The sequence below is a fragment of the Copadichromis virginalis genome, linkage group LG19 (genome assembly GCF_057382275.1).
Source record: "Copadichromis virginalis isolate Kocher_CV1m ecotype Utaka linkage group LG19, C_Virginalis_male_GT1.1, whole genome shotgun sequence".
NCBI classification, from domain to species: Eukaryota; Metazoa; Chordata; class Actinopteri; order Cichliformes; family Cichlidae; genus Copadichromis; species Copadichromis virginalis.
The window spans coordinates 18,953,949-18,978,640 of record NC_140636.1 but is presented as its reverse complement, the minus strand read 5'-3'; the positions used below and the strand labels follow the sequence as shown (position 1 = coordinate 18,978,640).

General features: G+C 39.3%; 1 pseudogene; it reads right to left on the bottom strand.

Moving 5' to 3' along the window:
• Positions 1-21,937: 21,937 nt before the first annotated feature.
• On the bottom strand, positions 21,938-24,364 carry LOC146685923 (uncharacterized; annotated as a pseudogene).
• Between the last annotated feature and the right edge of the window lie 328 nt (positions 24,365-24,692).

Below are 24,692 nucleotides of genomic sequence, written 5' to 3'. Positions count from 1 at the left end.
TGCCATTCAGCTGGGTTAGTTACGACGTCGGGAGCAGCTTGGGAGAACAAGGAAACACAGACTGCTTCAGGTTGTCTTCCCAAATCGACTCAAAGGTTTATTTAGTACATAACAGCTTATATAGAGGAAAAAAAGGTTCGTGTGTCAGCAAGTTCTCAGTTCAAACCGGTACAGACCAAATAAGGAAACGTCTTCCTGCCTTGTGAGCAAAGAAGTATCCTGTGTGTAGTTTATCAGTTCAGCTACAATTTATGATCATCCCAGCAAAATACACTCCTAGACATAGAATACAGAGTTCTTTCATTAGTGAATTCTGAAACAAACCACCTGGCCTTTAACGAGCCTTTTTCTAAGAGATAAAGAAAAAGGGAGGATGGGAGTAAGGAAGTGGTCTCGTCTCTGTGGTGTTTTCGACCTTGGGGTACCAGCCTGTGAGTCTTACACATTAATTCTTGGGTCACAGAGAAAGAGAAAAACAACTATTAAATGGGCCTTATTGAGTAACTCTTTTCTGTATAATATCACAATAAAACAATATCCTGTAAATGCTACCATGGTATCAAAATATCACAACAGTCACAATTGTAATTTTGTTGTGAATTGTTTTTGATGTAAAAGACCTGATTTTATGGTGGTATTGCACTTTTCATTTAGCGTTATGGACAGTGTAATTGCGTGGCATTGCCACAAGGGGGAGATAGTGGTGAGTGCGATAGGCTGTTGCAACGCGTCTCGGCCTCAGACGAGGAAGAGCCTGCAGACCGAACGCAACTGATGTCTCCCGTCTCTGCTTTTCTGTTAAAAAAACAGGTCAGTAGTTCAAGTTTGCTCACCACAATGTACATATAAAGGCAAGAAACCTTTTTCTGTCTTAGTTTAAAGACCGCAAATGTTGTGAGAGAGTGTGTTTTCACTGATTGAGAGAAAGCTAACTATACCGCTATTTGTAATGGCAGCCGCCATTTCACTCGTAGTCTAAATAGGCAGCTGGTCTTATTACCTGTTTTATTTTGTGACAAATGGAGCTCTTAGACACTTCTTTTATCCTGGCATTATTGGAAGTTACAGTTGATTAGGACCTACCCAGTTCTTATGTGTCAAATGTAAATAGTCTGATGTATACTGTTTGTGGATGATTGTGAACTGTTTGTGAGCAATGGAAGAATATTTTTGTTTATTGGTTACAAATGTAATATATTGTTTGAATCTGTTAAAGTATAAGAAAAGTATAAAGGTGACATAAGCGGGTTAATTGCAGTGTTAGTGGTGCTGCACAGAAATGTTTTGATGCTGAAATGCAGTAAAATTGGTTACAGATTTATTGTAAATAAGGACGTTCATATACAATGATTATTTTGTAAGTTTATTCTTGTGAGAGTGCAAGGTAACCAAAAGGGTTTGAGCTATGGACCTAATTGAATGTTTGTGTTGTTAAAAGCGAAATGTGTGTGTCTAAATGAAAAGAAAAGGACGTTGTTAAACTCTGTTAATAAATCAGACGAGGAAGAGCCTGCAGACCGAACGCAACTGATGTCTCCTGTCTCTGCTTTTCTGTTAAAAAAACAGTTTAAAAACAGACCCCATCGAAGGCCTGTAACACACAGGATGAGTTAGGTGATTATATAGATGATGCTTTGTGACAGCACTCATGCAGCAGTTGCACAAAATTTGACAAGCATGAGTGCAAAATCATAATTAATGACCTGAACCAAACAAATCCAGGAATTGACGCATATGGATCAGCTAAAAATCTAGATGTCTGTCTGGAAATGCCAGCTGTCGAACATGTTGCACCGTGCTTCAGTGAAGGCTCTTTGTTGTGAGCAGCTGTAAGCAACCCACCTTTGAACTCAGCTTTTCAACTACACACCTGCAAAGTTTTGTGATTGTATCTCGTGGACAGGAAAACTGTGTGTAAAAGGAAGGCTGAAGCGGGTGATGCTTCTGAAATCTGATAGTAAAGAAGGCTGTGAGAAAATGATCTTACTGCTCATTTACTCTGTGTCCTAGAAAGCTTTTTACTGATGAGTTTATGATCTAACTTGCTAGTTTCAAGTCTCTTGGAATATATTCAGCCAAAAAATTACAGCATCAGGTTTCTGTGTGACGAACTCAGTTGCATCTGCTCCTTCTTCACCACTTCACTTTTTAAAGCAGCTGAAATGCTCAAATTAAGGCTTTACATCAGAACTACTGAACAATGGGTGTCTTCACTGTGGCGGTGTCCTATCACATCTTTATCACATCATCATTATGTCTCTAATTATGTCTCTAATGTATGACACTACTTTGTTTAACCAAACTCACTAATGTTCCTTTACTTTAAATATTGGGCACATGTCGCTCATGTCTAATGAGATTTATTACAGCAGTCGGTTGCTGCGTCATTCTAATATGAAACGCAGTTGTGCTTCTGCCGTGTTGATCGTCTGTCACCGACATTGTTGGCACCCCATCTAATCTATTTGGTTTCCCTTGTTTATAGCTTGAGGCAAACAGATGAATTTTTACCTTAATTTTCACAGTTGGAGGCCCTGTTGAAATCCAGGAAAATCAGGATGAGTCAGAGAACTGTCACAAAACAGGCAGGAAACCTTTTTAAAAAAACCAAACTAAATCAAATCCTCCTGAAGGGACATTGCAGGGTTGGTTTTCCCATCTATAATCATTCATAGCATGCATGAAAACACAAAATATGATCATGGCACTAGCAGACTGTGTGATTAATCAAAACCACGCCAGAGTACATGATTGATTCCCACAAGCAAATCTCTGCTCGGCAGTGTTGCCTGTAAATTGTAAATTTGTTTGTATACATGTACACAGATTTCTTTTTTTGTAATGTATTAGATTAGTTTATATTTTTGGTGTCTACATTTTACTATAATCAACAAGAACTCTTTATTTGCCCATAAACTCGTCCCAATCAGGAGCTGAAAAAACGACATTGGCACACAGATACATTTTAGGCCCCTGAAGGTTCTTATGTAAATATGTATCAGGATCATCACGGTGCCTAACAATGAGCAAACAATGGACCAAAGTGACAGACCAAACAGTACTGTAGGGTGGATATGTCCAGTATGAGTCATGCAAATTTTCAAACCTGTACATTGACAGAACTTTTCACCCACACCTTTGGGAATCGCACTTATTCTATCAATAGTAAACTGACAATAAATAACATTGAATTAGACAGAGTATCTGAAACCTGAAATAAAATTGGAAATGTGGGGAAAGATGTATAAAACACACAACCATCCAATATACATTCTGCAAAGGCGAGGCTGCCGGACACTGGCGCCACCGGGTGAAGTGTCTTGCCCAAGGACACAACGACCGAGACTGTTCAAGCTGGGGCTCAAACTGGCAACCTTCCGATTACAAGGCGAACTCCCAACTCATGTAAAATATCACAGCATTACAGTCAGAGGAGTGAGTGTGTGGAACACCTGTACAGATTAAATCAAGAAAAGTACATCAATACAAAAATTCACACGATTGTTTAAAAATAATAAATTGCATGAATATAGGAAATCTTCCTTTCAGTGACTGAGTTGTCTCATTGTGTCCTCACTTTTATAGATCAAGGCCACCAAGCTTAACTGTTCATTAAACACAGGTTAAGCACAGGGTGCTTAGTCTACAGGGAGTGCAGAATTATTAGGCAAATGAGTATTTTGTCCACATCATCCTCTTCATGCATGTTGTCTTACTCCAAGCTGTATAGGCTCGAAAGCCTACTACCAATTAAGCATATTAGGTGATGTGCATCTCTGTAATGAGAAGGGGTGTGGTCTAATGACATCAACACCCTATATCAGGTGTGCATAATTATTAGGCAACGTCCTTTCCTTTGGCAAAATGGGTCAAAAGAAGGACTTGACAGGCTCAGAAAAGTCAAAAATAGTGAGATATCGTGCAGAGGGATGCAGCAGTCTCAAAATTGCAAAGCTTCTGAAGCGTGATCATCGAACAATCAAGCATTTCATTCAAAATAGTCAACAGGGTCGCAAGAAGCGTGTGGAAAAACCAAGGAGCAAAATAACTGCCCATGAACTGAGAAAAGTCAAGCGTGCAGCTGCCAAGATGCCACTTGCCACCAGTTTGGCCATATTTCAGAGCTGCAACATCACTGGAGTGCCCAAAAGCATAAGGTGTGCAATACTCAGAGACATGGCCAAGGTAAGAAAGGCTGAAAGACGACCACCACTGAACAAGACACACAAGCTGAAACGTCAAGACTGGGCCAAGAAATATCTCAAGACTGGTTTTTCTAAGGTTTTATGGACTGATGAAATGAGAGTGAGTCTTGATGGGCCAGATGGATGGGCCCGTGGCTGGATTGGTAAAGGGCAGAGAGCTCCAGTCCGACTCAGTTGCCAGCAAGGTGGAGGTGGAGTACTGGTTTGGGCTGGTATCATCAAAGATGAGCTTGTGGGGCCTTTTCGGGTTGAGGATGGAGTCAAGCTCAACTCCCAGTCCTACTGCCAGTTTCTGGAAGACACCTTCTTCAAGCAGTGGTACAGGAAGAAGTCTGCATCCTTCAAGAAAAACATGATTTCCATGCAGGACAATGCTCCATCACACGCGTCCAAGTACTCCACAGCGTGGCTGGCAAGAAAGGGCATAAAAGAAGAAAAACTAATGACATGGCCACCTTGTTCACCTGATCTGAACCCCATTGAGAACCTGTGGTCCATCATCAAATGTGAGATTTACAAGGAGGGAAAACAGTACACCTCTCTGAACAGTGTCTGGGAGGCTGTGGTTGCTGCTGCACGCAATGTTGATGGTGAACAGATCAAAACACTGACAGAATCCATGGATGGCAGGCTTTTGAGTGTCCTTGCAAAGAAAGGTGGCTATATTGGTCGCTGATTTGTTTTTGTTTTGTTTTTGAATGTCAGAAATGTATATTTGTGAATGTGGAGATGTTATATTGGTTTCACTGGTAAAAATAAATGATTGAAATGGGTATATATTTGTTTTTTGTTAAGTTGCCTAATAATTATGCACAGTAATAGTCACCTGCACACACAGATATCCCCCTAAAATAGCTAAAACTAAAAACAAACTAAAAACTACTTCCAAAAAACATTCAGCTTTGATATTAATGAGTTTTTTGGGTTCATTGAGAACATGGTTGTTGTTCAATAATAAAATTATCCCTCAAAAATACAACTTGCCTAATAATTCTGCACTCCCTGTATGTAGGAATGTAGTATGTTGTTGTTTTGGTTTACATGCTGAAAATGGTTTTATTTGTATATGTTAATGTGTTAGACTTGTACATAGTTAAACATGTATGAATCAAATAACTTCAAATTTTGGATATGGATTTGTAAGCAATGAAATCTGAAAGAAGGGGGAGGAACAGGAAAAGTGTAAACTTCATCCTACTCCTCTTCAAGCACACACATTCTGTAGACATAGATATCTACGACCCGTTCTCACTCCCAAAGCGTAACATTTTACGCTAGGTGACAAATCGTCACCATATTACGTTTTCGGCTACCCACCACGTTCCTAAATGACGACCTCGGAAAAAAGAGGAAATATGAGAACCGTCTGGACTGAATCTACACATGTTCGCTCTTTTTCTTCAAATCGCTTAGAAACACGCTATTTAACATCATTAAAGTCCTGGTTAAAGTCAGGAATAAGGTTCTGGTCAGGGCTAGGGATAAGGTTAGGTTTAGGGCTGGAATGTCTGTTACCGCGGGAGCGTCATTGCACTGGATTCCAGCCATAACCCCGCCGCGTACCATAAGAACGCTGAAGGTCTCCTTTCGCGTTCCTCGGGAACGCCGCGGGACGTGACAAAACGTCTACATGTTACGCCTCGGGAGTGAGAACGCTCTGATATCTACATGAAAACATGATTTTTAAGTTTTCTTTTTTTTCTTGTTATTTCAGTTATATTTGCATGTTCGAAAAAAAAAAAAAATCTCTTTTCTATCTTCTACCCTATGTGAAAAAGAAATTTTATTGTGCCCCTATACATTTTAATCATTGAGTAAAAAAAACAACAAACCCCCCCCCCCAAAAAAAACTCCAAAAAACTGTGCCACATGCAGTTGTTTCAACTAATTTTGCAACGGAGTGGCTATGTTCCCATGTTATTTCTGCTTTGGTTCTGAGAGCACAGCTCACAAGGAAGTCACTTAACATACCGGCCGCGTTTCAACCATCTTCTGTCATGCACGAAGGCAGGTGCAAGAGTTGAGATCTGCAAGCATATGCAGATTTTGGAAGAGATGGTGCAGAGAACTGCTTTGTATTTTGGAAAATGTGGCAAACAGAGTGACATTGTATGCTAAAAAAAGAAGAAAAAAAAAAAAAAAAAAAAAAGCGCGCTTCCTAATTTTTGTCACAGCTAGATCTCACCTCTGATGCATACCCCACCTGAGTGTGAATGATCTCCATATTTAAAGCACATCATGTGACACCAAGTGTAAAACTGACGTTAAATGCATCACATCTGTTCACAACAGTGCAGGGGACAATGTTCCCAGGGCTCAGCAAAATGCCTTAAGAAGCATTCTGCATTATTTGATGGCAGATAAGCAAATACTACCTTTTCCCTTCATTGCCCATAACTCAGTGAACTGGTTTGGTGTTATTTCCCTAAAGCACATTGCAGCGGACTGGTAAATTGACTTTTTAATAAAAGTTTTATAAATGAATTAGATAATAAAAAGAGAATTAACGTTGGGTTATTCCTTCCTTGTTCGGTTCAGGTCAGTTTTTAAATCTTTAGTAATTCATTTATATATTAAGAGCCTTGTTATCTTTAGGCATGTCACTGAAAAGTAACAGACACATTTTGTCATGAACTGGCTGTGTGGAGGCAGATGAGGACCCAAACGCAAAACTCACGGAGGCAGGAACTGAACTCAAAATCACTGCTTTATTGCAGGTTTCACAACGAAACAGAACTAAACTGGGAATACTAACAGAGGACCGAGGAACACAGAAAGACACACACAGGTTCGGGGAGGAGACATTGACGACGCGACACTGACCTGATGGAGACATGCACATAAATACACAGAGGGTTAACAAGGGAAGTGGGAGCACACGGGGAACACAGCTGACACAGATAATCATAAGAGACAGGGCAGGAGTGAACACAACATAACGCATACTGACGAGAGACTGTCAAAGTAAAACAGGAAGTACACAGAGGTTCAGACAGGAGGAGAGAGAGCACGGGGAGAACACAGACATAACAGGCTGGGGAAAACATGGAATGAAACACAAGGAGAGACGAGGGCTCACAGATACACAGGGGCACACAGGAGGTAACCAAATAAGGAACATCTTAACTAAATAACCTAGGAACCAAGGCATAAATAGGGAACAAAATACAAAAACACACAAAAACTAAGAATACTGGGCCAACATGGCCCAGGACCATGACACATTTGTGTTTGTCATCATGGTGATCTTTAATGAATTGAACAGAATTTGATTGGCTCTATTTTTCTGAGGTCTTCTTGATTCAAGGTTGGATGTACTTCACTCCCTGCAGACTGAAGAAGCACATTGAACTCGTTGTCTGTGTTTTATTTAAGGAAAAAAAAGGTTAAGAATGTCAGCTTTGATTAGATTTCCGAACACTGGACTTTGTAAAAACCTCTGTGATCTAAGGGAAAAAGAAATTTCTATCCCCCACACATGTGAAGATATCCTGGGTATGCGCTTCTTAACTCACAACAAAAACATAAATTTGAAACTTACACATCACTGCACTTAAATCTCGAAAAGAGAAACATGTGCCAGGGCTGCTGATTGAGTGAGACAGAGGGAGACAAATCTCCAAAAGGAGACAATTGCATTGGGCATTTGATAACAGCATTACACTGACAGCAGAGGAAAGCGCTCACAGTCAGAACCCCTCCCCCCACTGAAATACTAAAAAACTAAGTTTCTGGGTAAAAGTTTAACCAATAAATTCAAAAGTAAAATGTACAAAATTTCCTTCTGAGCTGATTATATTGCCGTTGTCATTTTTTTTTTTTTAGATCCTACAGTATTTAACATACAGTAAATGTACCACATGCTAAATGGCCTGTATTTGTATAGCGCTTTTTACTAGTCCCTAAGGACCCCAAAGCGCTTTACACAACCAGTCATCCACCCATTCACACACACATTCACACACTGGTGATGGCAAGCTACATTGTAACCACAGCCAACCTGGGGCGCACTGACAGAGGCGAGGCTGCCGGACACTGGCACCACTGACTACCACCAGTAGGCAATGGGTGAAGTGTCTTGCCCAAGAACACAATGATCGCGACTGTCCAAGCCGGGGCTCTAACCGGCAACCTTCTGATTACAAGGCGAACTCCCATCTCTTGAGCCACGATCGCCCACCACACTTCACAGAGATTTTGCTGGCAAGGATGGAGAGTCTCAGTTTAATTCTTTCTGAAGGTAACATCCATCCCTCCCTCTCCTCCATCATCCATCACCATTGTTACACTGAATATTGTAAAAATTGGCTTCCCTGCAGCTGCCACCCCCGGTGGAGTGTTTCAGCTGGAAACTGACAGAGCCAAGCGTCCGTCTCTAGAGCTTTCTTTTTGTTCTTTTCTTTTCTCCTTTCTTGTCTCTTTTTTCTTCGGTCTTCTACTCTGCTATTTTCCTTGTGAGACCACCAAGGTGGAGCAAAGGTTACAAAATACCTGGAGAATGGTAGGAGAGCAATGATGACCTGGTGAGTCTCTGTGTTTTCTTTTTCTCCAGAGACAAACTGTAGAAACCTATTAGAAGTAGCTGCAACTGCCGCCTGCTCCCCCTTTCCTGAAGAAACACATACACAGACACTCACTCCATCAATCTCTCATATTTTTTTCCTTGCACAGGTAATTTATAGTTGTGCCACCAAAACCTTTAATCGGGAAAGTACAGATTTGAATTTGACACTCTTAAGATCATGTGTAACACAGTTTGCAGGATTTGTGGATCACTAAAGCAGTTTCTAAAGATAAATAACTGATTCTAGAGATATTTCTCAGGTGGAAAGACTTGCTTGTTAAAGCAGCGGTAAAAATCAATAGTTCCAGGAGGTGTACTATTTACTGAAATTAAATCCAGTCTTCTCTGAAAACTATTACAGAACCCATGGTGCTTAATCTGTCTGACAAAGTCTAAGCAGTTTTTTGGAGCAGCTGGAGTCACAGAACATGTGTTCAGTATTTCCCTCAAAGCAGTGAGCCGTATGGAAATCCTGTACATCAGATGATATTTCTACAAGAGAGAGAGAGAGCCCAAGCTTTGTGAGGCAGGATTTGAATTCAAAATTCGGAGAATTTACAGACTGTCATTGAAAAGTATTCTTTCTTAAAAGCAACATCCGAATGACGTGTTTTTATTCTTTTATGTTTCTCTACAGAGGAATCCATAAAGCACTTGAGCAAATTTTTGTTGAAGTAAATTGTCCAGAACTAGGAATCCCTCGAGGGATGTCAGCACTTATACTCTTTCAGTGTGCAGCATGTGGTGGGAATCCACGTTCAAATAAAATCCTGCAAGATGGCCGTGAAGAACATAATGCATCTCTTTGATCTGAGGATTTTTTCTTTTTAGGTGCTTTCCATTACATTTCCCTTATGTCAGATTTCTTCCTGACTTTACTGTCATCATCTCTGACAAAAACACAGGGGAATACTGGAAGGAAATTGTTTAGATGAGATCTATCACAGTTCTAATTACTTTGCAGCTGTAAGCTGATGTAAGACTGACTGAAATTTCTACTTAATGTTGGTAACTAGTGGAATGTTCTTTTGTTTTAAATCAGTTTTGTAGTGATCACTGTGTTTTTAGCTGTTTTTCTCTAATTACAGGTATCATCTCACAAAGAGTAAACAATGTCTTGTCATATGATTGATTAGGTCTGCAATCAATGGACAGTGTAGAGATTCTAGGTTACTTCTGGATTCAGTCATCAATCTACCTCTAGCCTCAGATAGCAAATCATTCTGTAGAGCAGGGGTGTCAAACATAAGGCTCAGAGGCCAAAATCAGCCCGGCGAGCCTCCAATCTAGTCCACTGAATGGTTTTGAAGTTGTAAAGAGGACAAAAATTTTGGAATTTTAACTGTGTTTTGACTTCATATTTTTACTGCTTTCCTACTGATAAGATCCCCCCCTCCCCCGGTGCCATTTACATTACAACAAAGTAACAAAGTTATTGATTTTTATGTTTTACACAATAACCCAAAGAGTCATACTGACAGGTTTCTTTTATTTACTACAGCACCATTTCTTTATCAAGTACAAAAAGCAAAATGTATTGTTGAAATCATGCTTCTTTTATTTGAAAATACCTCATTGATTAAGTATGTAGTTTAATTTCTGCATACCGACAGAAAGGGTAGTTTCATTGGTCCAGATAAAAAACAAAGTGGGCTATATTTGGCTCATGATGTAAAATGAGTTTGACATCCCTGCTTCAGAGGCTTACAGCCAGAGTGGTTCATACAGAAGTATCTGTGCTGGCCATTTCCCTCTAAACATTAACGCAATACAAGAAAGCCTCTATAATAGAACTTAACATTCAACATGTCTAAGATTTAATTTAGCGATGATGTGTTGTTTTCTGTCTGTTATTGGACTTTTATACAAGCTTTTCAACAGAAGAGTGTCCTTTTATTCAAAAGTTACCTGGAAAATGTGTGCAGTATCTTACTTAAAAGAAAATGTTGAAAGAAAGTACACAAAGCTTTGATGATGGAAAGTCTACAGCAGAATGACTTTTCTAACTGAAACAGATGCAGTCTGCTCTCCCTTTATTCTGCTTTTTAAACTGGTGTCCATCCATGGGCATTAAAAAGACTTGGTGTATGACACTGGAATCACACGATGTCAGTTTCCAGGAGGTGAAGTGGTCCACAGCTTTTAATGAGCCGAAATATCATAATTACTTTTATTCTGTGTGATGAAACTGGACAAGTGGAAGACCAAACAAATGATAGGCCTAAAAAGCTATCTACAGCAGAGGAATGTTAAAAATCCAGCGAAGACCTGACACATGAGCTGAGAGATGCATCTGGCCCTTCAGTTGACCCATGCTGAATCACAGTGATGAGTCCAAATGATGGGGTGGGATCATCGTGTGAGAGAAGGGAATCAAAGCAATACTATCTCAAAAGCATCTGATTAGCAACAGCTTTTTCAGCACAACAACGATCCCAAACACTCTGCCAGTGCAGTAAAAGCATATCTGGAACATTATCAGTCATAGATTGGCCTCCCCAGAGCTTGGACCTCAACATTACTGAAGCAGTGTGGGATAATCTAAAAGCAGCTAACATCCACAGAAGAGTTTTGAATATCCTTGATGCCCTCCAAGAAGCCCGGAGAACTATTCCTGAAGACTACAGAAAGAAATAACAAAAAAGCTACTTTAGAGACTTCAGGTTGTGTTGAAGAATACGGATGAACGTACCAAATATTGACATTTATGCTTGTTAGAATTGTAGAAACTCAGTTTTTGCCTTATATGCTGCATTTCCATGTTTGAATGTTACCCATAAAATATAAAGAAAGGCTTGGAACATTGTATCCTTTTTTATTAACCTTCTTTGTAGTTGTAGTGTTTATCTGAGCTGGACTTTAACTTTGATGTAGGCTTTGTGTACATACACTGTGTTAGAGGTTTATTTGTGAGGGGCTGAAGTCGAAGGTTTATCTTGTTAACTGGTAATTATGTCACAATGCATTTCAAGACATGTTACAGATTAATACAAAAGTAATGAAATTAATAATGTAACAAATGACTCTCCAGGGATTAATTGACTAATCTAAAGCATAATACATTACTTTGAGTAACAACCCCGACAATGGTGGTCAGCACTGATGCCTCACAGAAAGTGTGTTTCTCTTGAGTTTGAAAAAGGCTTTGTCATCAAGTTTATATATTCATGTGTTCTGTCTGAGACCACCTTTGGTTTTGGTGATGGCAGCAGTTTTGGCCTGTTGGTCCAGACACTAATACAGACGGTAATATGTTAATTGAAATGGATTTCCATTAAATTTGATTGAGAAATTTACTAATTTCTGGCTGGTACTTTTTAGGCAAATAAGCTGCATAAACAAGTAATTTATTGCTCTTAAATAAATCAGAATATCGACCAGAGAATTGACTGGAAAATAAAATTAAAAAGGTTGAAAGCCATGTCGGTACAAGGGGTGAAAATGGATTAATTGCTTTGTGGGTGCAAATCAATAGGATGCAAATAAATGGAACAGCATGATACAACTGTGCACAACATTCAAGAAAAACAACTACTTTCAAGGCTCCAATGCTGCCTGAGGAAAACCTTTAAACGTGTTAATTATCCTGCATTAGTATAAAAGCTTATTGCGATATTGTATAACGACTCTTCATGTGGTTTATTGATTTTTTTTCCTGCTGCCAAGTACTTCAATAGCTTTCATCACTTGTATTAAAGTGATTTCCAACATTTTCATTAGAAAATATTTTTTAAAAAATCAATTACATGACAGATTTTCTCATCTTTGTTCTGCTTCGATAAATACTCTGCCATTTAATCAAACCAGCCTTTTTGTCATTACGGCTGACCACTTCAATGTGAGACGGATCATAATAATAGTTACTTGGTTTGATCTGTAAGCAGTGTGATGAACAAGACTCCAGACATTTATGAGGAAAAAAACTCAATACACAGCTTTGTGAAAGCCCTTCAACAACCAGCTATTTCTTTTTTCTTTTATACTTTATATTTTTTCCACGTGTGTACCACTGCTGTCTGAAATTTAAAATTCATAGAGGAATGTTAAATAATTAACAGCAGCATCCTTAACTTAAAACATCCTACAGGAGAGAAGAAATATGGATTAAAAGTGCGGAGGAGGGATTTCTTTTAAAAGGCCACAATAGTTTTTGTATCTGTGCATGGGAATTATCCAAAGTAGTTATTCAGAAACATAATTATTAATTTCCATCAAGAGAAGGGACAATGTAGTAATTAACCTTAACATTTTACATCATAGAAAGTTCTCCTTTTCTCAAATGCAGCTTTGATATTTCCTATTTCGTGAGTCAGTTACTCGATATTATAAATCAGCGGGTATGCTGTTTTTCCAGGCTCTTGTAACTTGCATCAATGCGTGAAATCTCATGAATAAATATTAAGGACCAGCCAAATAATAAACCCCCACAATAATATCTTCTTTTCCCTGAAGATATTAACTTTGTAGTTTTTAAACTCACACCTGGCAAAGGTTTACCACATATGTATTAACTTTGCTGTTTTGCAAATAAAACTGGACTGATGGGCTTAAAAATGTACTTCCCAATCGAGGCGCATGTGAGAATGCAAATGTTAAAGGCGGTAGGGTTAGCAGTCAGCTGCTCTGCTTTTCATTGCCATACCCCTGTGAGAGACTGACACCCTGTCCAGCTGAGACCTCTGCAAGCCCCAAGTTGGATAACATTAAATATACTACACAATAAAGTGCAAAAAGGTGAGAGGTCTGAATAGCTCCCAAGGCAACTGTATGAAAAAAAACTCCCACACAACCCCCACCCCCCAAAAAAATCTAAATGAGTTTCCACTTCCAAAAATCTCATTCAGACTTTTTTTTTTTTTTTTGAAGTTTATAAAGCTTCTTTCAGCCCACTGAGTCTGATTTATTTTACTGTTAACCTGGGCGATTTATTTCGCCACATGAAAATTTATTTCGCACATTAATTGGTCTCTCCACTGTCTCCTCCTACTTTTACACTTGTAAAGGTCACCACAGTGTCTGCCTCCGCTCAACAGGCTCATATTACAGTTTTTGCCCGTTGCCTGAACACATTTTGCAAAACTTTGCTCATTGTGCCAAAACCCTAAACACAAGTAAACATGACACAACACTGGGAAATATACCATTCACATCTGCACCAAATTGAAACTCTACTCTCAAAACCTAAACTCTGCTATCAAAACCTAACATTCCTTTGTCAAAATGTAACTCTGTTGACAAAATGACACATACTTGCATCATATGCAAACACCTACAGAGCAGGGGGAACACACTAGTCTACTTTATATAAAGCACTGCAGTCTTTGATTTCCATTGTTCATTCAGAAGGCATATTTTCAGGAGACACATTTGCAAACAACCAAAAAAGCAAATAGGCCTACTCAATATTGTACATTGCAGTACCATGAATTCAGATAAAGCAAAAAAAACAAAAAAAACAAAACAACCCATAATACAGTAATAGAAAAAACACTATACTGTAAACAAAAAATCATGACAATTGTGCATACGTGGGCTCATGGATCCCGCCGTCTGTTGGGGTCTGGCCACAGGACCTCATCAACATCGCAAGCAATGTCTTCTCCCGCTAGGCACCGGGGAAAATATCCTCTTCCATGTCAAAACCATCCATGGATTGCTGTCACCTGAATGTCGCCGCAGGCCTGTTCCATTGCCTGCAGAAGAGGCATGCAGGCATGTAGTTGGCGGTCATATACACGCCATCTCCAAGCCGAAAAAAATTCCTCTATAGGGTTTAAAAATGGTGAGTAAGGGGGCAAGCATACCACTTCAAGTTGACTGTGGTTGGAGAACCAGGCCTGGACCAGAGCAGCCCGATGGAAACTGACATTATCCCATATCACCACAAACCTGGGCTGATCTGGTCTATTCTGTACAACTATATCATGGAGATCTAGAAATGTGAGTATATGTTGGCTATTGTATGGACCTAGTTTTGCATGATGATGCAGAAGCCGTCGAAGGCTTATGGCGGCACACAATGTGATATTTCCCCCGCGCTGCCCTGGAACGTGCACAATTGCCCTTTGGCCAATTACATTACGACCCCGTCGTCTTGTTTTGCACAGGTCGAATCCAGCTTCATCAATGAAAATGAATTCATGAGGCTGTGCAGCTCCATCCATGGCCAAGATTCTCTGTAAAAAAAAAAAAAAAAAAAAAAGAGAGAACATATTACTGTACTACAGTGCTACACATACAGAACCCTCACCCCATCACACGGGTACCTGTGTAGCTCTCAGAATCTCAGAATGTATTCATGTGGTACTGATATGGTACATATTCAGCTCGAAGTCCTTTGACCCTGTCACTGTTCCTCTCAAATGGTACTCTGTAGAGCTGCTTCATGGTGATGCTGTGTTTTCCCAAGATGCGTCTGATGGTGGTGATGCTCACATGGTTTATGTTGTTGAACACTTGCCTGTCTGCAAGTATTTGCTTTCGTAGCTGGTGGAGACGGATAGCATTGTCTGCCCTCACTAGGTCCACAACGGCAAGTTCCTGCCGTTGTGTGAACAGGCGTTGGCGTCCTCCCCCAGAAGGTCTTCGAGTCATTCTAGAGAAATACAACCACATATTGTCATTGGTTTGCTTATTTTTCTTACAGTACTTTACTGTATATACTGTATCATCCACTGTACAACACTGTACTTCAATATAAGTAATCATGGTATGTTTCACAGAAACTACCACTTTGGCTGCAAAAGGAGCATTAGCACCCTGCAATACCCTGTACACTTGATATGGTAACTGTAGAACAGTACTATAAAAACCATCTGAGTAGAGTAGAAGGCAGTGAGATGAAGACAGACCTGTTTTCTAGTCGGAATTTTCTTATTACAGATGCCACTGTGAAACGGCTTAGATGTGGGTGGACTCTCTGCCCAGCTTCCCTCATAGTCAGGCCGTGGTTGATGACATGGTCCACCAAAGTTGCTCTTATATCATCAGAAATATGGGTCCGTGCATGGCCTCTTTGACCTCCTCCTCCTCTTCCTCTTGCTCTCCCTCCATCCATGCTTGCAAAGTTCTTGAAATGGCTAAACTGAGGGCTTTTTGTGGTTGGCTAATTGGTGTTCAGTTTTGCAAGTAAGTGCCTTCAGGTGTATATTTGAGTGGTTGCAATTACCCGATGTGTTTTGTATTTTGGATACATGTGTTTTCCAAATGGCACCCTGAAATTTCATTTTTGAACGAAGTGTCTTATGTATGAAATAGAGTGTAGTATGCAGGACCATGTGTGTTGCATAAAGGAGTAAGTGTGTTGCATAATTGCAACCAGAGTGCAAAGCAGCACTTTTGTTTAAGGTATGGGTACATGTGTTTGAGGTATGGTAACAAAAGCTTCAAGTTGTGTTACTTTAGTATAAGCATGGGTTTATAGTGTTCAAGCAACGAGCAAAAACTGTAAGTAGTCGCTTGGGCTGTTTGGGCCAAAGTCCCCTGAATTAGCTACCATAAACTACACGCATACGTTCACTGAATGTGTAAAAAGTGACTCAGGCAGTTATCCATAGAAGAGAACCCATTCAATATTCACTCCATTGATGGATTTAAGTATAGGCTGACCCCTGCATTCAACAAAGCTGTAAGTTTGGGGATTAGGAAGAAATGCAGAGCATGGATTGAGTTTGGGATTTGGGCATGGTAATTAATTTAATGTGTGTGTGTGAGACAGCTACATATGCAGAAAGAGGATTTATAGTAGAGTCTGTACTGGATTAACTGCTAAATAAGCTAAAGTCGCTTTAGCGCTTCAGACACATACGTTTGAAGAAGGTCAGTGTACTATTAAATTTATATTCATCAGAGTGAGGTCAATCATATTTAATGGTCTGATTTCTCTAACAGGCTGTGTGTGTGTGTGTGTGTGTGTGTGTGTGTGTGTGTGTGTGTGTGTGTGTGTGTGTGTGTGTGTGTGTGTATACTACAAAACAGCATCATCCGTTTCCCAACCAATTAGCATGCATTTTCACACTGTTTACAAATAAGTAGCTGCATGCTGTAGTACACCTCAAGACAAATGCATGGAGCATAGCACCATGTTTTTGACATTGAGATTCTCCCAGTAAGTGGTTTAAATACATATTTTTATAATTTGATATTAGAATAAAACAACCAAAACTTTCTTCTTCGTCTTCACTGTGTAGGTATTGTTAAAGTATATTTCACCGATAGCAGTTACAGTAGCAAATCAATTCAAACAATCAATTTTTTTTGAAGATATTATTTGAACCAGCATATCTTCATGCTTAAATGTCCAGTCCTGTATGAAATATGACTGATAAAAGAAGAGAGCTGGCTGCTATGATGGTGAGAAGGAAAGTAGGTATTTTGTATGTACAGGTCCGGAGACTGATTCAAACTGTTTGCCTATGGTGTAGATAGGGAGAGAAACTGAGTAGGGTTAATCTTAAGGGAAGAGTATGTGAATGTTGGGAATGTGCAGGATCATGAGTTTGAAGCTGGACAAATTTTGATGTAAGTTAGAAGAGAAGGAAGAATTCTAGAGGAAGCGAGAGAGTATCCGCAGAAGTGACTGGAGAAGACTTCAATGGACACACAGGTGAAGGGAATAGAGGTAAAAGAAAGGTGTTGGGTAGATATGTTAAAGAGATGAATGTGGAAGGATGGATTAGTGAATTTTGTGGAAAAAAAATGAAATGACTGTGGTTAACAAGTATGTCAAGAAGAGGTAGGAACATAGAGTGATGTTGATGTGTAAGAGTAAAGGAAGGTGCACGCAGGAGCCTGCATGTAGCTAGGCAGCATCAGCTGGTAGGGTGGTTTTAGAAATCAAGCAGAGGAAGTCAGTGAAAGAGGCAAAGATTAAAGTTGAAATCGAAGAAGGAAGAACAGACATCGGGTAGAAATTCTGAGTGGTGGTGAAGAGATACCAGAGGACTGAAGTGGAGAAAGAAAACTACCAAGAAGGTATCTGGTGTTGCTGGTGAATTGAGGAAATACAGCAAAGTATTCAAAGAGGTTAGCAAAGACAACGGGAGGACAGTCAGGAAGATGAAGAAAGTAGACGGGAATAGTGGGAGGCATGCTTCCTCGGCTGCAACACCCCACTGTCTACCAGGAGACACATCAACAACCCATCTGAACAAAGGAAACAATAGATTATTTCCTGTGTCTCTAACTTCCACCCCAAAACTGTCACCATGAGCTGGAGCTCAAACAATGGAAGAACTTATTTACAGACTATTGTCACGGGATGGGTCACTGACTCAGTGTTTTGTGGTTTATTTTGTATTTTTGAGTCACTTATGTTAAAGTTGTGATGATAAGTTCCTTTGTTATTCTTATTTAAGGTTTAGTTGAGTTTTGGTTTGCCATTATTATCATCTGTCTCATGAGTTTTTGTGTTTTGTTTCTTGTCTAGTTTGTTATGTGATTTAGCTCTGTGTGTTCCCTATTGTCAAGCTTCTGTTGTCATTTCTACGTCTCATATTTCCTGTTTTATTTTGGCGGGGCCTACTGTGCCGTTGTTATTGTTTTTATTTTCTCTTCCCAGTAGCGTCATTAGGTTCATGTGTATCAGCTGTTTCCTCATGTGTTTTCACTTCCTCTAATCACACCTTGTGTGTATTTAGTCTGTGTGTTTCTGTTCACATTGTCAGGTTATCTGTTTTACGCTCCACGGTGGTTAAAGTCAGTCATAGTTTCTTCATAGGTGTTCATAGTTTGCAACTGCCTTCAACCCGAGTAAAGGCTCGCTTTGTGTTGAAACCAGCTGTACCTCTCTGCATCTGGTTTTGGGTCCTGTACCTAATACACTGGCAAACCCCGTTGTGACAACTACACATTTTTAGGAAAATTATCCATCTAAATTCAAAACGCTGCAACAAACCCACTCTACCTGGAATCTTTCAACACCTTCCTAACGACTTGACTTCATATTTTTAAATTTACTTTTTTGATTTATTTTTTCAGCCTGAGTTCCACCCACAACTTGAAATTTCCATCCCTTGTTAGATTTAGACTCCACAGACTGACTTAAAACCCTTATCAACTGGTGCAGTGATGGTGCCCAGTTTAAAGCCAGATCCATGCAATTCCCTAAACTCGAAAGAAGGTAAAATGGAAAAAAAATATGAATTAAATTGGCCTAAAGCTTTTGGAATGGCTGAATAAAGTTAAACATGTCTGAATGACAGAAACACTAAATATCTCATTTGTACTAATATATATTTAAATATATACATACATACATACATACATACATACACACACACACACACACACACACACACACACACACACACACACACACACACACACACACACACACACACACACACACACACACGTCAGTGATCATAAATACTCAGATATCTGACGACTGCTTGCCACCCAGCATAGTCACTGCAGTAGAAGTTCTAGTGGCTTTTGAAGTCACAGCTTGGGATTCAATGCAAGTCTCAGAATGGCTCAACAGGGAAGCTTAAAGATGCTTAAACTCAGCTGGAATCCCTGCTGCCCTGCTGGAATAATCACCTTATTGTAGTGGAAGTTTTGTGCGTCCATTTAACCCAGGGACCTGAGTTATCCAGAGAAAAGACTGCTGGCAGGGCATTGCAGACAAAGTACTATCCAGACAAAGTGTAGTTTGAAAGCCATTAACATAATAGCCATAGTTTGGAAGATTATTTCTCCAAAAAGAGAAATGTGATAGGAATTGAAAGCATAGTATCTGATCAAAACCGGTCCCCTCAAACGTGATGTATACTCATCAATGCTGCCTATCTGCCCTGGTTGCTGCAGTTGAGTTTCGAATGTAATGTCAAACTCCCCTCAATTTTTAAAGGTAACAATTGTCATCTTCAACAAATTGTCAACATTTAACAAATGTGCAGTTGCATGCAAACAGAAAAACATACATTTTGGCAAATATAGCATCCAGGTTATACAATTTTGTACCTTGGGTTTAAATACGAAAATCAAAAATTTCAGCCAATCAGTTCATATTGTCTGACCTTTCCACTGCATAGGCATAAAAATGGTCAGTCCTGATAAGCAGTGTATTTGACAAAGATGCCAAATGAGGTTTCTCACCTCTGTGAACAGAGACTCTCTACATTTTGGACAGGTGAACATTTTACTTGCATCCTTTAATCTGTGCAATCAGCTCCAGTACTTTGGTTTTCCTTTGGGTGGACAGCGGCAGGTCATAGACAAACTCAAAGAAGGTGAAGACGGAGCCAAGTGGTGCTGGATAGGACAAGTTACATACCCAGTACAGTTTGAAAAGCTTATCCACAGCACACGTCAGGCCATCATTCAGAGAAATGGTTACTCTGTCATTCTTAGCAACAATGATGTACTGCCTGGTTGCCCTCTTTAGATCACCGATGCATATCAGCTGGGGTTGGTGTGTTGTGGATGATGCTTCAGGATCACTGCAAAGCGATGCAATACTTGTTCCAGGCTTGGAGATGGGGAAGATAAAGATAGTATTCAGTGAGGTGTAGACAAATGCTTTCCTCAGGTAAATACCGTGAGAACTTTACTGAATACATACCAGTGCAAAAAAGGCTGCAACGACTGGCACCAACTGGTGGGAGTAGGTGTGTTAACACATGGCGGGGGGGTTCTTGTTTCCAGGGCAGCTACTGATTTGAGCTTCGGAATGATACTGGCTTCTAGGGCTGCCACGATTTGTCGACTAGTCACGATTACGTCGACTATCAAAATCGTCGACGACTGATTTAATAGTCGACGTGTCGTTTGAAGCTTTGTAAGATCGCAAAAGACGCAGGAATAATAGCAGGATTTAAGAGTGTAATAACGGACTGAAACAGAAGATGGCAGCACAGCATGTACAAGGATGCCAGCTGCCGTTAAACCCCGAAGAAGAAGAAGAAGCAGCTGTGTCCCAGAATTCATAGCGCGGCCCAGCTTAGTTTCCAACAATGGCGGTAGCTAGTTAGTTTTAATATTACTCTTATTATTCTTTCTGGGTCACAAAATAAACGTTTAACATATTTTCAGGCGAGAATGTAGCTGTGTAAACCTCAAATATCGGCTCAGTTTATCAGGACACCACATATTTTCAAAAGCGCTCCGACGTTTTCGGAGACGTCTGTTACCCACTAGCTCGATAGCTAGCCGGGGGCTAGGTCACTAGCGCCGTGAGAACACCGGACTCCCGGCAAATTGTTTTCAAACCCACCGCCGTCTTTCGCGACTCAGGTTAAATATATATGAGTCACTTAGATAAATTAAAAATGTTGTTGTTTGGCTTTTTTTTTTTTTTTTTTTTAGTATTTTATTTGTTCCTGAGTAAATCGGTTTGGCTGAGATTAAAGTTATAGTTTTTACACAGCTGAATAAACGTCAAGCAGACAGCTGATCATCAGAAGTGTGAGATGCTGGAGAATATACTCCGGTGTCCTGTTATATTTTAGATAGCAAGGAGTTTATTAAACTTTACCGAAACAATCTGCAAATTTCATTAAAATTGAATAAACTATCATCTTGTCTTTATTTTTAGTTAGCACCTTAAAAGCTTAAAGCTGTAAGCTAATGATAGTTATATAAGAGCAGATGCTGCTGGTGCAATAAGCTGTAGTTTTACGTCCAGTGGATGATGATCTGATTAGTCGACTAATCGCATAAATAATCGGTGACTAGTCGACTATCAAAATAATCGTTTGTGGCAGCCCTACTGGCTTCCCATTTTCGCAAAAAGAGGTCCACCTTTCCTCCTGTAAGATTGCCAAACTCCAAGTCCAGTCTACGGAAATAAAAGAAGTGTTTACGTTTAAAATGAAGCATTAAATACATTAAATCAAAAGTACATTCTGTCCATTTGGTAGCTGTATGGCTAAAATCAAACTTTACAGTATCACATTTCTGTTACCCATTCCACATCAAGCTTACCTACACAGTGAAACAACAATTTACTTGGAGTGGTATTTGAATACAAGTCCATTATTCCTTAATTTTAGCTATGATTTGGGTCCCATCAGACCCTGAGAAAAAATTAGGACTTTTTAGCTGATGTTCAACTTTCTAGCAGACAATTTCTTATGTTGTCTGTCTGCGGTTTGTCCTGTAGAGCTTTTTTGTTGAAAATAGTGCTGCTGAAAGCAGTTTCATACAGATTTAGGTGATTTTTTTTGTAGGGTTTTCACTTCCACGAGCAGCACTTTCTGCATTGTCATTTGATGTCCCTACTATTAGATAGTCATTTGGTGGTACGACTAAGATTTTGGACCATGTGAAAAGTGATGCTCATTGTAATCAGTGCGCAGGGAGTAATGATCAAACTCTGAAGTTATAAAACTTTCAAAATATTCACTAGGAGCTCATAAACATACCTCCAAATGTATCGACTCCTGTTACATACTTTGTATGCAAAACACAACTGAGTGGAGAAGGAGTACATAAACCATTACCAGAGAACCAAGCAACTTACCAGACTTGGCATGTCCAAAAACCGTGGGTACTCTCCGAATATTCCAGGCTCTGAGACTGGTGTATGTTTCCTCCATGCCTGACATGATAATTGGAAGGTTCTCAGCTGAGGGCCGCAATAACTTGGGTGACCCACTCATCTGTGCTGCTGGTATTCCCATCCTCTCGCCTGAGCTTCTTGTCTTCACCACAGTCATCTGTCACTTTTCGCTTCTTATAACGTCTCTGCCCCTGGTCGAGATTCCGTCTAAGGTTGCGCAGTTTAGTCTCTAGGAATCCACAATGAGAGACTGGATCATAATAATGCTCCTGAGGAAGAAAGGACAGAGGTATATGGGTAACAGCTGAGCAATTTTAACTGAGAAAAAAAGCTCTAATAAATAATTAGATAAAGGTTAAACGATACACAGTAAGTGGGAACAAGTGCAATTTACAGTATGTAGTGGAATTTACATTATTAAAATGCTAAATTTACTTACAAATCCTTCCCCCTGTCCTGCCACTTAAGGGTGGAAAAGTGGTGAGGATGCTTTTTGCTACAGTTAGCTTCTCTGCACTAAGAGGGTAACTGGAAAACAAACTTTTTTACTTCTGTGCACTTCAACATTTTTAAAGGAAAACATTCATTGCAAAATTTTAACAAAGTACAGTAAAGTGCTATACTTACTAACCACACCTCTCCACCAAATCCCCAATGCAAGTCTTCACAAGGAGCCTCCTCGATGGCACCGACAGGTTTCATACTCCTTAAGAATCTGTGGGGCTTTCCTGAGTGACTTCAGGGGTTGACTTTGTTCTTCTGTGGTAATGGTAGACTGTGTAAAGGCAACACCAGACACTTTACCTCTCTGCAATAATCTTCAAAGTCATGACAGCAAATTTCCACAGAGCATAAAAGCACGAGTTTACTCAAAAAGCTGCAGCAGAAGAAGGCGGTTTCTTAACTACGTGATTATAACGCAATGACTAAAAGAAATTCTGAATAATAAATAAATTGATTTTATCTTCTAGTTGCTACTTGGTGAATAAATCTGATCCTGACTAATAGTGATGTCTGATGTCTGTGGCACTGCTGACAATAAGAATTTTTTTTTTTTTACAAATTTCTTTCTCATCTATAAAAGTGGTTACAAGGACTTTGACAGATTCTAAGTTGTCATATGTGTGCTGAAAAAATGAAACACATGGCTAAATAAGTAAGATAATTTGCATGGTCAAGTTGCTGTTGTTTGGTTTTTTAAATAACACTGACTATTACTTCCTCAGAAGTTCTGCATAAAAAAGAAACTATATCAGAGCATGTTTCCAGCAATAAGCCTTAAAAAAGAATGTGCACATACTTTAGTTAATCATACTAGATGCAAAAACTGCTTTAACTGCTTGAAAAAATAATTATCTCTGTCAATATGAGGTATATTTCATGTTAAAGTTACTCAGTCTTTATTCCTATTCTCTGCTAGTAAACGAATGGTCGCGGTGATAACTACATTTGCTATATTCAGAGCTAACGACAATATTGTCATTTTACTCAACACTGCTACGGTTAGGTGCTGACTCTGGCGTTGCTCATAGACAACATAATGCCTGTCGGAGCCGCTAGCCAACTACCACACTGGTTCTAAGAGCAATTTCTGAATACTCTAATACATAAATAAAGTAAATAGATAAATACATGAATAAAGTAATACATAAAAATACTACCAAAACACATTAACTCTAATGGAGTATGGCACGAAATCCAAGAACTAATAATAAAATTAAGAGTAGGATATGTTAGCAAGACTGTTACATTAAGGTTAGTTAGGTATAGTTAAGCAGTAATTAACTTAAACTCTAAACTCCTACATAACTCCTATATTTTATATAAATTCACATTCTTCCAGAAACCCGGCATATTTTCAGTACATTAAGATAAACTGGTAAATGATACTTACTGTAAGGTCTGACAACATACTAGGCGACGTAACCTCCATCTTTGTCTCCTTTGTCTCAGTGGCGCGAAAGATAGCGCCCCCTTCCCGCCGCCGGTATGTCATGTTGCTGGGCAGAATTTGTTTCAATTTTAAGCATGTGTGTTCTTACTCATTTCATTTTCTACTTTTGCTTCAATTATATTCACATGTTACGGTCAAAATTAAGCCTGTTCTTTGTGGATACTTATGCTTATAGTATAGCCATGGCCATTAATTGGTATGCCATACATATTGAGAAATAAAAAATTAATCCTCTTTCAGAATTTTAGTACACCATACACACCTTGGTCCACATTACATTATAAAATGTTTTATTTGTTGAAAGTAATGAGGAAAGGATTAAGGAAAACAAACAATAACTAAACATTTTATTTATTCAGTTAATATAGTTATAATACATTGTTAATCTACAATTTATTTCACTAAACACAGGGCTAGCATCAAATTACTGAGCTGCTAATTTTAGGTCCTGTTGTTAGATTCTGA